The sequence below is a fragment of the Hypanus sabinus genome, chromosome 8, assembly GCF_030144855.1.
Source record: "Hypanus sabinus isolate sHypSab1 chromosome 8, sHypSab1.hap1, whole genome shotgun sequence".
Taxonomy (NCBI): domain Eukaryota; kingdom Metazoa; phylum Chordata; class Chondrichthyes; order Myliobatiformes; family Dasyatidae; genus Hypanus; species Hypanus sabinus.
The window spans coordinates 154,054,753-154,064,535 of NC_082713.1; the positions used below are offsets into that span (position 1 = coordinate 154,054,753).

At 40.5% G+C, this 9,783-nt stretch overlaps 1 protein-coding gene across 3 annotated transcripts in view; it reads right to left on the reverse strand.

Annotated features, from left to right (window-relative positions):
* LOC132398607 (transcription factor EC-like) overlaps positions 1–7,398 on the reverse strand; it is a 74,251-nt gene extending 66,853 nt beyond the window's left edge. Inside the window, exon 1 of one of the 3 annotated variants that reach the window (XM_059978268.1) lies at positions 7,263–7,398. The gene's annotated coding sequence lies outside the window, so the exon portion shown is untranslated. Of the gene's footprint in view, positions 1–1,065; positions 1,096–7,262 lie in introns of those variants that run through there. The other 2 variants (XM_059978263.1, XM_059978265.1) reach the window with 2 other exon arrangements.
* Positions 7,399–9,783: the final 2,385 nt, after the last annotated feature.

A 9,783-nucleotide genomic window follows, 5' to 3' on the forward strand; every position in this document is an offset into this window, starting at 1 on the left:
AAAGTAGATCACAGACACTCTCCATGATAAATAACTAACATGTCAGAAAAACAATTCTGAAGACAATGTTACAGAGATCAATGTTCTCTCAAACCTACACATTCAGAAAACTACAAACAAAATCAATACAGCTGGAGTGATGTACAGAAGCTAACACTGTTTTTATATGGTAAGTTGCATGCTATGATTATTCTTGGGTACACAGTTCTCATAACATTAAAATCAGAGTCCCACAATGGGGTTAGAACATGATTCAACTTTACTGCTGACTACATTTCCCACAGCTCCAGTCCCACAACAGACTGGAGCAAGTTGCAGCCAAATTCTGCAGGGAGGTGTCTCCAGTGCACTGGTTGTCCACGAGGAGGAGCAGTGACTTTCTTCCTATTCCTGTAACAATTTAAATTTCAGTACTACAATGTAATCACCTTTCCACAGAAACGCCCAAGAATGTTTCGCACTTCTGACTGCTAGCCTCTGAAATCATCTACCAAATCTTGATCTTGACAGTCCATCCCAATTGTCTAGTTCCAATAACCCCGCTCCCAAATCATACCCACTCTCTTTCCTGACCCTCTTCTTGATTGTTTGCCATGCTGCCATCTCTTTCCCCACCCCCACCCCCCACAAACAAGCGGAAAGGGCAAACCCGTGCCATATATCGCCCCCATGATCCACAACACACATACTCTCACACACTTATGCACATACTCTCACATGCGTCTTTACCAACAACCACTGGCCATTGACTTTTAGTATTAGCTTTTCTGCCTGGCAGCATGACTGCCAAACTTCCTCATGATGGTGGATTCTAAAGTTGTGTGTCTTTCTTTCATTAAAACATAGAATATAGAATATTATAGTACAGTATAGGTCCTTCAGCCTACAATGTTGTGCTGACCTTTAACACACTTGAAGATCAATCTAATCCTTCCCACTGCCTTTTAATCATCTATGTGCCTATCTAAGAGTTTTCTATATACAATTAACGTACAGTATCTGCCTCTACCACCACTCCTGGTAAGGTATTCCACACACCCACCACTCACTGACTAAAATACTGACCTCTGACACCTCCTCATGCTTTCCTCCAATCACCTTAATATTATCGCCAGAGTCTATCCAGTTGAGTTGCAGGTTGACCACAACACCCAGAATACAGGTGGCTGTGAACTTAGGAACAGAAATCCCACTGAGTGTTGAAGCGCTCAGGTCCTGATTCGCTGGAGAAGTTGCCTGAAATTCGGTGAAGCAAAACGTTATTTGATAATTGTTTGGTCAAGCCCGGATATTAGGCAGGTCTTTTTGGATATCATTGTGGATCGATTTCTTATGTGAGAAAGTATGACCATGAACACTGAAACAGTAAAAGTGCTTACTAACGATACAGGGAAGAGCTGACCCAGCCTACTAATTTAACTAGCAATTACTGAAGATGAAGATGATGAACCTCCAATCTACTGTCAACTTTCTAATGTTAGGTAGCATAACTCCAGCCAGTGGAGAATAATAGGCCTGAGTTTCTGTTGACTTCAATTATAACAGGAATACCAAGGAAATAAATGTCTTCTTCTTTGCATGTTCACCTGTTCTGAAATAAAGCAGTTTAACAATTCTTGCCAAGTCTTAGCTCACCAATTGTTTAAAATGCAGAAATTAAAGAAATTATATATATGCAAAATGCAAATATCAATTGAAGTCTACAAAAGAATACTCCTTAAATATGCCTGGGCTATCCAACAGGTAGGTGTAATGCATTGTGAGACAGCTTTCACAAAACTGAATTGCTCAAGAAAAAGTACCTGTTCAGGAATCAAAAGACCCTACTGCACTCAAGATGGCAGATCTAGAGTCTTAGAGTCATAGAACCCGACAGCACAACAATAGGCCCTTCAGACCATCTAGTCTGTGCTGAACCATTAATCTGCCTAGTGTCATCGACCTGCCCCCCGACAATAGCCCTCCATACTCCTCTCATCCATGTACCTATCCAAATTTCTCTTAAACGCTGAAATTAACCCCACATCCACCACTTGCACTGACAGCTCGGTCCACACACTCTGCACCCTTTGAGTGAAGAAGCTTCCCCTCAAGTTGCATTTAAACATTTCACCTTTCACCCTTAACCCCGGACCTTTAGTTGTAGTCTCACCCAAACACAGGAAAAAGACTGCTTGCATTTGCCCTAGCTATCCCTCTCATCATTTTGTAAACTCTATCAAATCTTCCCTTAATCTTCTATGTTCTAGGCAATAAAGTCACTACTTATTCAACATTTCCTTATACATTATGTCCTCAAATCCTGGCAACATCCTTGTAAATTCTCTCTGCATGCTTTCAATCTTATTGACATCTTTCCTGTAGGCAGGTTACCAAAACTGGACGCAGCACCCCAAATTAAGCCTCACTGTTTTACACAACTTCAACATAACATTCCATCTGCTGTACTCAATACACTTATTTATGAAGGCCAACATGCCAAAAGCTTTCTTTATGACTTTATCTGCCTTTGATGCCACTTTCAAAGAATGATGGATCTATTTTCCCAAACCCCTCCTTTCTACCACACTCCTTAGTGCCCTTCTGCTCATCATGCAAGACCTACTCTGGTTGGTCCCCCCAAAGTGCAACACCTCACATTAAATTCCATCTGCCGGATTTCAGCTCAGTTTTCCAACTGGTCCAGACGCTGCTGAAAGCTTTGATAGACTTCCTTGCTGTTCATTACAACCCCCATCTTGGTGTTTTCCACAAATTTGCTGATCCAGCTAACCATATTATCATCCAGGTCATTGATATAGATGTCAAAGAACAATGGACCCAGCACACCACAAGTCACAGGCTTCCAGTCAGAGGCAACCATCTATTACCACATTCTGGCTTCTCCCACAAAGGTAATGTGTAATCTAATTTACTACCTCGTCTTGAATGCCAAGTGACTGAACCTCCTTGACCAAATTCCCATACGGAGCTTTGTCAGAAGTCTTGCTACAGCCCATGCAGACAACATTCACTATCTTGCCTCATCAACTTTCCTGGCAAAATCCTTGAAAAACTCAATAAGACTAGTTAGACACAACTTATCATGGACAAAGTCATGTTGACTATCCCTAATCAGTCCCTGTCTATCCAAATACTAATATATCCAGTCCCTTAGAATACCTTCCAGTAACTTTCCCACTACTGATGTCAGACTCACCTGCCTATAATTTTCTGGCTTAACCTCAAGAGTTTTTTCTTAAACGACAGAGCCACATGAGTCATCTTCCAATCCTCCAGTCACTTCACCTGTCTTAAATATCCCTGTAAGGACCTGCAATTTTTACACTTGCCTCCTACAGGATCTGAGGGAACACAAACCCTGAGAATTTATCCACCCTAATTTGTCTCAAGACAGCAAACACCTCCTCCTCTGTAATCTGTATAGGGTCCATGACCTCATTGCTGCATTGCATCACAACTATAGATTCTGTGTCTGTGTTCTGAGTAAATACAAATGTAAAAAAATCCACTTAAGAGCTCCCCCATCTTTTTTGGCTCCAAGCATAAGTTATTACTTTGATCTTTCAGACAACTAATCTTGTCCCTTGCTATCCTTTTGCCCTTAATATATCTGTGGAAGTCCATGAGATTTTCCTTCACCATGTCTGCAAGCTAGCTCATGCCTTCTTTTAAGCCTCCTGATTTCTTTCTTGAGTACTCTTGCATTTCTTATACTCCTGAAGTACCTTGTGTTCCTGGCTGCCTATACCTGCTATGTGCCTCCTTCTTTTCCTTAACCAGAGCTTCAACATCTCTCAAATCAAGGTTCCATAAACCTATTATCCTTGCCGTTTATTCTGTCAAGAGTTTAAGAGCTCAAGATTTCACTTTTGAAGGGCTTCCACTTATAAGTACCCTTTTGCCAGAGAACATTCTATCCTTTCTGATGCCATCAACATTGGATTTCTCCAATTTATAATCTCTAGCCAAGGCCCAGACATATCCTTTTCCATAATTACCCTGTAACAAATGACATTAAGATCACTACATGCAAAGTGTTCTCTACACAAACTTCTCTCAACTTCCCTGTCTCATTCCCTAATAGGTATCACACTCCCTTAGTTCTATGCACCGACTAAGGAAACTTTCCTGAACACGTTTGACAAACACTTTCCCATTCAGCACTTTTACACCATGGGAATCTGAGTCAGTATGTGGAAATTTAAATTACCTTTTGTCACAACTTTATTTTTCTTGCAACAGTCTGCAATCTCTCTACAAATTTGTTCCTTGCATTGAGGTACATGCAGCTCAGAATATTAATCCCCATGCTGCTCAACTTTTCAATTACTGACCTTGGATGTCAGCTTATCAACATCTTTCGCCATAACCACTCCACTGACATTCTGGCATTCTGGTTCCCACCCCCCTGCAACTCTAGTTTAAATCCCTCCAGCTGTACAGCACCTGCGTACTCCACAGGGAGTACATATAGACTCCTTGCAGATGATGTCAGAATTCAAAAAGCATTGTGCTAACTGAAACACTACCATGGTGCCATTCTTTTCTCTAAGCAATGAATCATCTATCAGTATAGCTCAGCTCTCTCCCCTCACTTCCCTTCTAAGCCACTGCACCAGACAGTGCCAGACGCTTGACTGTTGCAGCTCTCCTCTGCTAGGTCAGCCCACAAAGTGGTATACGTGTTTTTGAGGGGAACTGCCACAGGGATAGTCTGTACTGGCTGCCTATCCCCGCTCCCCCTCTTGACAGTCACCCAGTTACCTATGTCCTGCACCTTAGGTGTAACTACCTCCCGGCATGTCCTATCTATCAATCCCCATGTTCATCCAGTTCCAGTTCCAACTCCTTAACACAGTTTGTTAGAACTTGTAGCGAATGCACCTTGCAGGAGTAGCTGTCAGAGACTCTAGAGGTCTCTGCATTCCCACATCTTACAAGAGGAGGATTCCAGTGTCCTCTTTGGCATCCCCACAGCTCTAATTGTACAATAAGAAATAAAGAAAGAATAAATAATGGAAAAAAGCAACCTATGGCCTAGCTCTTCTCACCAAATCTTCGATGAACCAAAGCCTCAACTACCCACTCACACAGTGGCTGTTCACACAATAGCTGTTCCACATAAACCTAACTTTTTAACTTTTTATTGGTCCTTGCCAAGTGCCTAATTATGTGCAATCCAATGTCTCCTAGGAAATTGTGTCATGCAAAGTCTGCCGTCTCACTTCGTTTAAACTTTCTCTCCCCCTACACAATCCAGTGTCTCCTTGGGACTGTGACGTGCAAATTATGTCAACTGCCCCCTCTCGCTTCTTTTAACCTCTCATCTTTCTCTATGCATTCTGGTATCTTCTCAGGACTGTGGTGTGCAAAATGTCAATCTAAACCTGCAACAAATTTATAATCCAAATGTACTGGCCAACAACATGATGATTGAAGACCCTGAACAGCAACCTTTTACCTTAAGTCTTAAAACAAGTCTTCAAGTACATTACATATTACTGTTCTAGAAGTATTTCCAAAACATAGGATGCCCTTGTAAATTCACTCTGAAGATGCATGTTCCAGACAGTCTGCATTGTACGCATTTGAAAAGACAAGCATCTTGTACTGGATGCTGACTGACAGCTGATGTATTTGAAGCACTGAGAAGCAAGACCTACCATAAAAATGAAAGTGCTGGGATCAGATGTCAAAGTAGGTCTTGTCTATTCTTTCAGTATAAAAGGATTTACTTCATGGCATTTAAACACAAGGACAGGAACGTGAAGGTTTAAATAACAAGGTCAACAGATACTCCATACTTTACAATAAGTAAAAGCATCTAAAGTAAACTTACTTCTCAGTCCCTTGGAAAACCAATACACATTCCTATATTTTAAGCAGAGTGTAGTAAGGAGCCAAAGATCGATTGCAAATCTGAGCAAAAAGACATTTAATATGGAACATTCAAAGATATATTTTCATTTAGGAACCGTCAGAAATTTGGGTGGCTTTAATGGGAGTACATAGAGCAAAGGTGATCAGCCACCAGCCTGTCAATGCAGAGATAAATAACCTGCACCAGAACCGAAATACTCATAGTGACCATCCACGTAGACAACCTAACAGCAACAAATCACTGAACTATTAAAAATCATATCATTTTCTGCTTACATTAAAAAGAGAATTCTGTTGTTTTTTTAGATCATAAATTAAAACAAATCCTGTATCATGCACATAAAATGTCAATACTTTGGCAATGTTTAAATTGCAATATATCAAGTTGAAGTACTGGTACCATAGTTATTCATAATACAGGAACAGAAAATTGTAAATAGGATTAAAGTTTGAAAGGCTCGTCTATATAATTTCAGGTCAGACTTACTAATTAAGAATGTCTTTGTTCCTTAATTAAAATGACCAATTATATGATTTAACTAAATTTAAAGAGGAATTCAGTAATTGCTGGCAGTCATGATTATGATATTAATTGCAAAATTAAATCAAGTGCGACCTGATACAGTTTTACACTAACCAACAAAGTTGTAATACAATAACTGACTTCACAATATGTCGGCTCATAGTGGTTGCAGATACACACAGCAATCTGCATTCTATGTCCTTGCTGTCATTTCTTTTGCCCAGCTAACAAGCTATAAGCTAAAATTGAGATGAAAGCTGATATAATCACATAATCAGAACAAGGAAGAACAGAAACCCAACTTCTATTGCACGGTCATGGTCAATCTGGAGGATACACAAGTTATGTTTTTAATGTAACTTGGGGCATCAATTTCCTCCTTCTTTATTTATGAGGATTAAACATTTATGAGAGTACTTTCAGTCAGAGCTGGAAATTAAAAGTGTGAGTGCATTCTAAAAACAGCTATTAGCTTGGCAATACTATGCTGTTCCAGTTACTGCTACAGGGACATTGGCTCCAAAAATAAGACTAATAAAATATAGATTAAATAGATGTGGAGAATGATTTCCACATTATAGCAAAGATAGACTAACCCTAATACTGGGCCAAGGGTCAATCCAGAACTTTTCTCAATAACCACCAACACTGCCATATCTAACTTCTTCACTAACCCACCAACTAATATACTCAAGTATTCATTGCTAGATCAGAAGTTAGCAAAAAAAAGCATGAATACAAAAACAATCAAAACACACAGGATTTTTTTATATACACTTCATCATAGCTTTTCATTACAAAATATGGAACACTATCCTGACTGAAAGTAAGAGTTCACTTCACTGAAAATTCCTACCTGAAGTCACAAACAATAGCAATAAGGCCGGCACAAAGGTCCTTAGTTTTTCAATCCCTAAAAATCGTCACACTGTGATCATTTTTGTTACAATCATGGCTACCGAAGCAATTAAAAAACTGGAGGAAGATCCATCCTCCAACCCTACTTGTTTACAGTTTGCACTATCAAGAATTGTGGAGCTTTTGCTTGTTAAAAAGTGCTGAAATCATTAGTCTGAGGCTTGTGCAATCAGCACAATTATGTCATTGTGCGGAATGTTATGACTAGGGACGGAAGTAACAGAAGCTAAATAAATTGCGAGCAAGAAACAATTGCTAAAGTTTTAAGATAGCCAAGAATACAGATAAGAATGGACCTTGTAAAATAGTATTAAATTGGGGCAGGACAAATTACTAGAGCATTAGGCATGAACGAGGGAGAGTTAATTGGGAACAGCTGTTTTTGGGCTAGTCCACATCTGATAGGTGGAGGCAGTTTTGCGACTAACTGTACATAGTACAGGACTGTTACGTTCCATTAAGAAGGAAGGACAAGTTATGGAAATCTTAAATGATGAGAGAGGTTATGAACTTGGACAAGAAGGATATGTAAGATTTAGGAACCAAACATTGAAAATGACCCACGAGGTCTATACATGAGGTAGAATAGAACAGGAGTTGAATTAGGAGAGCCAGGAGGGGCCATGAGAAGTCCTTGGGAAGTAGGATTAAAGAGTATCCCAAGGCATTCTATACAAACATCAAGAGCAAGAGGGCAACTAGGGAGAGATTAGGACTACTCAAGGATAAAGAAAGGAACCTGTGACTGGAAGCGAAGGATGTGGTGGGATCCTACTTTGCACCAGTATTCACCACACAGAAGGACATGGAGGATAGTGAGATCAGTGTTGAACATGATTTTCCATGAGGGCATTTTGAGATAAAGAAGGGGATGGTGTTGGGCTTCTTGTAATAGTTGGGTTTCACTAAAGGGAGAGACAGATTGCCTTTATTTGTCAAATGGACATCAAGACATAGAGTGAAGTTCATTGTTTGTGTCAAATCAAATTGGCGAGGATTGCACTGGGCAGCTGTAAGTGCCACCATACTTCCAGCACCAACTTAACATTTCCACAACTCACTAACCCTAATCTGTACATCTTTGGAATGTGGGAAGATGTAATCACAAGCAGAACGTACAAGCTCATTACAGACAGCAGTGGGAATCAAACCCCAATCTTACAACCGGTGCTATAAAGCATTGTACAAATCACTACACTACTGTGCAGCCCTCATTAAGGAGAAGTCCCCAAAGCCTAATGCAACATATCCCATGTTACTGAGACAGGCAAGTGTGGAGGTTGCTGAGGCCTTGACCGTGGTCTTTCTGTGCTCTCTAGAGATAGGTAAAATCCCCAGAGGACTGGTGATGAGTTAATGTTGCTCCTTTTTTCAAGAAGGGAACTAGGGATAGTCCTGGAAATTATATGCCTGTGAGTCTTTGGAAAACTAAGGCCTAATTAGGGACAATTAGCAAGGCTTTGTACAGGACAGGGCATGTCTTACTATCTTAAATGGTGGCCAGGGTGATTGCTGAGAATAGAGCAATGGGTGTTGTCTACATAGATTTCTTTTATTTTTTTTAATTTATTGAAACACAACATGTGTTGGCCCTTCTGGTCCTTTGAGCCATGCTGCCCAGCAGCCCCCAACTTAACCCAAGTGTAATCATGAGACAATTTACAATGACCCATTAACCTACCAACTGGTACGTATTTGGTCTGTAGGAGGAAACCTGAGCACCCAGAGGAAACTCATGTGGTCATGGGAGAACATACAAACTCCTAACAGACAGCAGTGGGATCTGTAAGATGTTCAACAAGGTCCATCAAAGGAAGTTCATGCAAAAGATTAATATGCATAGGATCCATGGTGACTGGTCCATTTGTATTCATAAATGGCTTTTCCATAGAAGACAGAGGATAGTGGTCAATGGCCTTTTCTGGCTGGAGGTCCATGACTAGCTTCTTAATATATACCCCCTGCCCCTCCCACCCAACTTCCCCCTCATCTCATTTCGCTAACCATCTTCCAGCTTGTACTCCCTCCCCCACCCGCACCTCCTTCTTCTGGTTTCTGCTGGCTTTCTTTCCAATCCTGCTGAAAGGTCTCAACCCAAAATGTCAACTGCTTATTCCCGTCCATACTGCCTGACTTGCTAGTTCCTTCAGTATTTTTTGTTACTCCATGACTAGTGGGATTCCTTAAGAATCTGACTGAGACCTCTGCTGTTTGTGATATATCTGAATGACTTGGATATGGATAAAAATGTGAATGAATGAGTTGGTAAATTTGCTAATGACACAGAGATTGGTGGCATGGTAAACAGTGTAGAAGACTACCAAAGGATACAGCGGGATGTATGTCAATTGCAGATAGAGTTTAATCTGACCAGTGTAATGTGTTAGGCTTTGGAAGACAAAAGGGAAATTACTATGTATAGTTAATAGTAGCATCCTTAACAGTGTTGATGTACAATG